This window comes from Brassica napus, chromosome C5 (assembly GCF_020379485.1).
Source record: "Brassica napus cultivar Da-Ae chromosome C5, Da-Ae, whole genome shotgun sequence".
Taxonomy (NCBI): domain Eukaryota; kingdom Viridiplantae; phylum Streptophyta; class Magnoliopsida; order Brassicales; family Brassicaceae; genus Brassica; species Brassica napus.
In genome coordinates, this window is record NC_063448.1 from 17608663 (window position 1) to 17615743 (window position 7081).

At 42.0% G+C, this 7081-nt stretch overlaps 1 non-coding gene across 1 annotated transcript; it reads right to left on the minus strand.

Moving 5' to 3' along the window:
* On the minus strand, positions 1-107 carry LOC125588021. The gene has a single exon (XR_007324417.1). It is a non-coding gene; the product is annotated as a small nucleolar RNA R71 (small nucleolar RNA).
* Between the last annotated feature and the right edge of the window lie 6974 nt (positions 108-7081).

The window sequence follows — 7081 nt, forward strand, 5'->3', positions numbered from 1 at the left end:
AAGCTGAGAAATGAGATCTCCAGTTTCCAACAGAAGAACTTGGAAGGATTCAGTGAAGCCTGGGAGAGATTCAAGGGCTACCAAGCTCAATGCCCACACCATGGTTTCTTTAAGGAGAGTTTGCTGAGCACATTCTAGCGTGGTGCTCTTCCTAAGTACAGGGCCAGACTGGATACAGCTAGCAATGGGTTCTTCTTGGGGAGAACTGAGGAAGATGCAGAGGAACTGGTTGACAACATGGTAAAGAGTGATGCAGTCTACAGTGGAGACCCCGACAGAAGTAGTCGAACAGATGATAAGCAGACGAGGAAGGAGTTGAAAGCTCTACAGGATAAGATAGACATCCTCCTTGCTGATAAAGCCACACAAGAGCAGCTGCACTTTGTTGGTAACCCAAGCCAAGAGACACCACCTGTTGTCCATGAGGTTGAGGGTTTGGAAGGTCAGGAAGAGCTGTGTTTCATCAACAACAATGGTAGCTGGTACAAAAAAGAGCCCAACTTTCAGTACAACAACTACCAACAGAAATCCTATCCCAACAACCAACAGAGTGGTTATCCGCCTCGAAACAACCAGCAAGGCAGCTATCAACCTCAGTAAAATCCCTCATCTGGTTCCTCTGCTCCTCAAGAGAGCAGCACTGACACCCTGCTGAAACAAATCTTGGAGTCTCAGACTAGAAGTGAGAAGCATGTTGGTTATGAGTTGAAGAACCTTCATTCCAAGATTGATGGGAGCTACAATGAGCTCAACAACAAGTTCTCACATCTTGCTTCTACAGTCAAGAATTTAGAGAATCAGTTTGCTTCCATGAACACTCACCAGACTCGCCAGCAAGGATCTCTACCTGGAAAATCTGACCAAAACTCCAAGGAGGCCAAAGCTATCACCCTTAGGAGTGGTAAGTAGTTACCTCCTACAACCCTCACCAGGGATGCTGAGAAACTAGGTGAGGAGGTGGCCATCAACTTAGATGATGAAGTGGTGATTGTTGATGAGAAAATCAATGATGAAATCTTGGAGAAGATTGTGGAAGCCAAGGGTAAAGGAAAGGTTGGGGAAGAGAAGAAAACAGTGAAGGATGGTGAAGTTCTTGCTCCAGCAAGTGAGAATTCTTTTGTTCCTCCTCCCTATGAACCCAAACTACCATTCCCTGGTAGATTCAAAAGGCAGCTGCTAGAGAAGTACAAGGCTTTATTTGAGAAGCAAATGAGTGAAGCTCAGGTTGCAATGCCCATCATCGATGCTTTCATGGAGAAGGGATGCTGAGTTACCTCCTACAACCCTCACCAGGGATGCTGAGAAACTAGGTGAGGAGGTGGCCATCAACTTAGATGATGAAGTGGTGATTGTTGATGAGAAAATCAATGATGAAATCTTGGAGAAGATTGTGGAAGCCAAGGGTAAAGGAAAGGTTGGGGAAGAGAAGAAAACAGTGAAGGATGGTGAAGTTCTTGCTCCAGCAAGTGAGAATTCTTTTGTTCCTCCTCCCTATGAACCCAAACTACCATTCCCTGGTAGATTCAAAAGGCAGCTGCTAGAGAAGTACAAGGCTTTATTTGAGAAGCAAATGAGTGAAGCTCAGGTTGCAATGCCCATCATCGATGCTTTCATGTTGATTCCTCAATACAACAAGTTCCTGAAAGATGTTGTAGCTGCAAAGAAGAAGGAAATGGAAAGCATGATGATTCTTACTCATGAGTGCAGTGCCATCATCCAAAGGCTTGATGTTCCAGATAAGTTAGAGGATCCAGGATGCTTCACACTACCTTGTGCTCTTGGACCTGTGGTATTTGAGAAATGTCTCTGCGATTTGGGAGCTAGTGTCAGCGTGATGCCTTTGTCTGTTGCAAAGAAGCTTGGATTCACTCAGTACAAGAAGTGTAGACTCTCTCTGGTGTTAGCTGATCGTTCAGTGAAGTACCCTGGGGGCATCTTAGAGGACCTACCTGTGAAGATTGGAAGGTATGAGATACCTACAGATTTTGTGGTGCTTGAGATGGGTGAGGAGGCTCAAGACCCATTGATTCTCGGAAGGCCATTCTTAGCTACAGCAGGAGCAATTGTTAAGGTGAAAGAGGGCACGATTGATCTCCATTTGGGTAAAGGGCATGTTCTCCACTTTGACATCAAGGAGAAAATGAAGAAATCAATTGTGTTCGGGAAAGTCTTCTACATTGAAGAGATGGGCACTCTTGCTGATGAGCACCTTGAAGAGTTACCACCTGAGGACGACGAGGAGGGAGCATCTCCCTCTACTCATTCCCCATAGAAGATAACCCACTACTTTCCCTTGTATATACCATTTCGTTTTTGCATATTAGTTTTCTCTTTTTGGGTATCTCTCTCTCCTTGACAATACAGAGACTGTGTCATTTAAGTTTGGGGGAGGTACCAAGTATTTGATCATGCTTGCTTTGATGATTTTGAGCCTCCTGCATTGCATTATACATATATCTTTGCATAAAAAAAATCATTTAGTTTGCATCATTTGCATTTCTAGGAGAGTCTAGAGCATATAGGTTGCATTTACTTGCTTTGGGAGCAATGATTTGAAATGTCTTGTAAAGAACATTATTTTGCACCTGAGTAGCTTATGCACCTCTCAAAAACACTTGTATGCTTTGAGCCTTGAAGACTCTTCCTGAAACTTGTTGATTGCTGAAACTCAGTCTTTGAAGCCAACTACAACCTTATTTGAATTGAACGAACTTAATGCATCTTGCTCATGGTCCCTTGTGTACTGAGTCATGGATATACACACTTGAGTTGTCACATCCTTTATGCCAATCTTTTTGACAAACTCGAGTGGTACACCATTCCCAAAACTCTTCCCTCCTTTTGAGCTTTCATTATTTGATGAGTGAGACCTTTTTCGGAAAGCCTTACATGTGCATAATGTTGAGAGTATCGGGAACGACAATGCTTGGTCTTCATTCTTGCTAGATTAGGCACTCTATTGTCTAGCTATAGGTGGGGGTGAGTGTTGTGACTATGGTTTGGAAGCAGGAAAAGTTCGAAGGAAAAGAATACTCTTTGTGTTTAAATGGATAATCTTATTGGAATTAATAGATAAACGTCTAGCTCGAGTTTATGAAAAGTCTTGGCCCCCAAAAAAAATAAAAAAAATTAAAAAAATAAAAAAAAAAGAGAAAAAGAAAGAAAAGGAGGCTAGCAAAGTTGTTTAGAGCTAAGATTTGTTTAGAAGTTGAGAAAATCCGTTATAGATTTCAAAGAAAAAGAGTTTTATGTGTAAAGTATTCTTGGGATCTTTTGGTGAGAGATGGGAGTTGGATTTGACATTGGGAAGTGATTGTGTAACTTGTATGTTTGGGAAAAGGGTAGAACAATGGAGATTGAGCATTGTATGCATGAGTTGGTCCCTTTCTTAGATATATTATGTGCAATGTCAAGGCTACTTGTTTTGAGAGTAAACCACTTTAAAAGATCATGGATTTTGAACCTCTTGACCCACTTGAATAAAAGCCTTCCCTTACTCAACAAATGATTTGGACCAATTGACCATTTGCAAGAATTCACTTGATGCTATGCTTAATGAACTTGAGAGTTGGCTGATTTGCATGTGTGAATGCATGATGATGAGTGTAGGGATGAAAAGAGTTGAATAGGCCTAGAAAAGCTAGAGTATAATAAGAGAGGGTGTACTAATGCTGAATTTAGATGTTGATTTGAGTGCTTTGTGTGTTTCTTTTGGCTATGAGTTCCCACCTTCAAACCTCTCTCCCTATGAGTTCTAGAAAGTTCACTTGAGGACAAGTAAAAGAATAAGTTTGGGGGAGTTGATATCTTGCATATTTACATTGTTTTATCCATTCACCCATGTGTATTTTGATCATAGACTAGGATTTAGCCATGTTTAGGTTGCATTTTGCATACATGAGTCTTTATCAGGTATTGGAGTACCACATGGAGTTCTTGGAGGCATTTGGGTACATTTGGAGCTCAAAAGAAGTGTTTAAAGCGATTAACGGACGAGCAGCGCACCAGAGCGACCTCACCGGAGCGACGCCGTGAAGTCGCTGTGACACACATCCCGGAGCGATCCAGCCAGAGCGACATGGAGAGGTCGCTCGCATTTCTATCGTGAGACACCCCTCTCAGAGCGACTTGCCAGAGCGACGCTCCGAGGTCGCTTGCGTTTCCATGGCGAGACGACACAAAATGAAGCCCGGAGCGACTTCTCAGAGCGACCCACTGAGGTCGCTCCCGAAGTCCGGAGCGACGCACCAAGGTCGCTCGCGTCCTCTCGTCCAGAGACACCAAAATCGAGCATCCTGGAGCGACCCCTCAGAGCGACCTACCAAGGTCGCTCCCAGCCAGAGCGACCAGCTCAAGTCGCTCGCGTTTTGACGGGGCGAGACACGAAGAAACGCGTTGGGAGCGACCTCCTGGGAGCGACTATGCTAGGTCGCTCCGCGTGTTTGATTGGACGATTTTTATGTTATTTCAGGGGCCTTTTGGTCATTTGGTTTATTGTTTTTAGATTGCCTAAACCTAAGTTAAGTACTTGGGGAGCCACCAGAGAAAAACAATCTTTTTTCTGAAGAACAACTAGTAAAAACTTTTTTTTGATTCAGATTTGATTGTTTTCATCTTGTGTTCTTGTTGATTTCTTATCTATTTCTCTACATGATTAATCTGAAATCCAATATGGGTTTAAGAGGAATCATAGAGATTAGTGAGTAATCACCTTTTGAATTCATGGGTTAGGGAGATCAAGGGTTATTAGGTTAGTTCTATGATGTTTTAGTGTAGATCATTCTTGTTCCTTGCTAGTAGAGTATTCATAATGCATCTTATGAGTTGGCCACTCAAAAGTTGATCTTTAGACATTTTCCACCCACAAGGTGTTTGATGAAATGTCTGAGACAACTCTCCTAAGATTTTAACATACTTTACCAAAGACATTTGTTGTTAAAGGTGTTAAGATAGCCAATAGACCTGTTAGTAATGATTGCTTTCATGTTATTCAACCAAAGACATTTGATGTTTGAAATATGTTAGTAAATGAACATTCATCTAGACATAGAGTTTGTTTAGGATTGTGTCTAAGCTTAAGGTTGATAGTTTGATTGATCGTTTGCCATCCTTAGTTCGAAACTTGATCACCCAAGGTCTAATCCCTATGCCCATGAGTTCTCTTTTCCCTTAGTAAAGAAAGTCATTTCATTTATCATTAATCATTAGTTTAGAAACCTCTTAAATTATCGGTTGCGCTTATATTAAGTGAGTACTTGCATTCTCATTGTTTTGATATCCCTCAGAACTGGTTCGACAATCACTATACTACAACATTTGTCTTAGGAGGCTTGAAAACTCTTAACATCAAGGAGATTCATCAATATATAGAAGGTACCTTGACACAACGAAGGATGTGCTGAATCACAAGATCTGGATTCAAAAGCTGGCAGAACTTGGTCACTTTTCCCGCTGCTGCTATTCGCACTTCAGCCTCGTTGTCCCGCAGCAGTCTCACGTATGCTGGAACCAAGTCCGTCCTAAAGATATTACAACATATAAATTTGTGTCAAAAATACAAATATATGTCCAAAACGTAAAGCTTAAAGAAAACTTCCAGTAACGCTCACATACCTAGTGGAATCAGGACCCACTTCCTCACAAAGTTCATATAGCTGATTGGCAACCATGTACCGCATCCTCCAAGATTTATCCTGCTCTCATAAAACAAACCACTGCAAACTTACACCGATGAAAACTACCAACGCAGACAAATGAATGAAAAAAAACAAACCTCAATTCACGTGAGAAAAAATTTAACAATAACAGGTAAAATGCGTGCAACACACTCCTGGGGCTCCAAAAACTTTCCAAGAGCTGTGCAGCCTTCAACAGCCAACAGTCTAACAGAATCTTGCTCTGAAAAGAAGATTTGAAGTTTAAACAAATCTTGCTCTGCGATTTATCTACCATTGCTCTCCGGGTCTATGTAAAGCGTTTCTAAAAGATGAGCACATATAGTAATAAGATAGAGCAGATAAAGTACTTACCATCTTTAGTAAGATCATCGAACATAGTCATGATCTCAGCAACCAAATAGCTGGACTCCACAGTACTAGCAAACTTCCCCAGGTTAGAAGCAGCAGCTCTTTGCACCATAGGCATATCATCTTTGAACAACTGGCTATAACTAGACCTCAACTCTGTCTTCAGCACATCAGTACAGCCTTGGTACAAAACATGAAACAGACCACATGCGGAAACTCTGGCTGCAAACCATTCACCAACTGCAAGTCTCTACAAAAGGTTAAAGCAAAACATAACAAAAATTAACCAAAGGGATATGTATCTTAATGCTAAAAACTATATCTCCCCCTACTACTACCTTCACAAGAGGGACGAAGGAGTCGACAAGGTCACTTTCCCTCATCTGGAAACCAATCTTGCAAAGCGAGTCCACAGCTTTCTCTCTCACAGAGGTCTCTTCAACGGTGCAGAGAGATTCAAGGGGAGGGAGAAGCACATGCGCATGCTCAACTCCTCCAACATAAGGGATAAAAACTCCTAATTCCTCAGCCATTGCAAGGAGAACCTCATCGTTATCGCCACTGTTCTCACTCAGGAAGGGGATTAACTCTTTCCTCGTGCGCTCCTCTCCAAGGGCGCGAGATATTGTGGAAAGGCGATGGATGGAGTTCAAACGGAGCTGTATATCATCGTTCTTGAGCTCATCAATGAGCAAAGCGTTGGGATACAAGGTGGTTCATCCACCATGGCCATCTTTAATCACACCTTATCACAACCAAGTCACTGCAATGAGAAGGTAAAGTAAGCTAATTTATTGAGACGAAGCTAATGGGTAAGCAATAGAGAAAGAATCAGATGAAAAGAGAGAGACTTTGGATCTCAAAGCAACGAGTTTAATTGAATCACAGATTCTGAGATGAATCGGGAAATGAGAATATCGAGAGCTTTTAGCCGCTCGATTAAAAGGGCAATGTGAAAATGAGATCTTTATGATGGATTGAGAAGGAAGTGGATGTCGTCTTACCGATCCAGGCGTGTCTAACGAAAGAAGTGCTTCAGATTCTGAGGAGCGAGC